The sequence below is a fragment of the Otolemur garnettii genome, unplaced genomic scaffold (genome assembly GCF_000181295.1).
Source record: "Otolemur garnettii isolate 467f Iridium unplaced genomic scaffold, OtoGar3 scaffold00005, whole genome shotgun sequence".
Classification (NCBI taxonomy): Eukaryota; Metazoa; Chordata; class Mammalia; order Primates; family Galagidae; genus Otolemur; species Otolemur garnettii.
Genome location: NW_003852400.1, coordinates 43820085 through 43820698, shown reverse-complemented (window position 1 = coordinate 43820698; position 614 = coordinate 43820085). Strand labels below are relative to the sequence as shown.

At 62.1% G+C, this 614-nt stretch overlaps 1 protein-coding gene across 1 annotated transcript in view; it reads right to left on the bottom strand.

The window, feature by feature from the left end:
- MOCS2 (molybdenum cofactor synthesis 2) overlaps positions 1-210 on the bottom strand; it is a 12688-nt gene extending 12478 nt beyond the window's left edge. The window contains exon 1 of the mRNA XM_023519332.1: positions 176-210. The gene's annotated coding sequence lies outside the window, so the exon portion shown is untranslated. The remainder of the gene's footprint in view (positions 1-175) is intronic.
- Positions 211-614: the final 404 nt, after the last annotated feature.

The following is a 614-nucleotide window of genomic DNA, read 5'->3' as shown; positions in this document are numbered from 1 at the left end:
TTGGTTGGGGTGGCCAGAGCAAAGCCTGGAAGCCGGGAAGGGACCCGTGACGGTGGCCAGGAGAGCGTGTGTTAGGGGTCAGGGGAAGATGTGACTGAACAGGGCCCGGTGGAAGGGGGGAAGACGTGGGGCACACACCGCACAGACTGCTCCACTCGTACGCGCACCACCTTACCTGGCAAGTGGGCACCATTCCGCCCGGAGCCCCGGGGTAGAATCACCACCGCAGAGGCCGAAGTTCCGGGCCGACCCAGCGCGCAGGCGCAAACTGACGGCGCTGCCCCGCCCGCGGCCCCGCAGGGAGCATGCGCACAACAAGCGCCTCTGTGGCACAGCGCCCCGCCTTCTCCCCGCCGGTTCCCCTGGGACAGCTGCGCAAAAAGGTTAGTTTTCAGTTGCAGTTGGGTCGTGGTGATGAATGTGGAAATGGAGAAAAAGGGACCATGTACGCTCCTCCTCACAGGGAGGAGGTCGTGGTCCTGGAGAGCGGACGCCTAACTCCCCTGCACAATTGCCACCTGCGTCGCAGAGCCTTAGCTAATGATAGCTTGCTCACCCAATTTCGGGTCGTCTCGGGCACTTAACAACTTAGAACATCCGCCTTAGCAGAAATT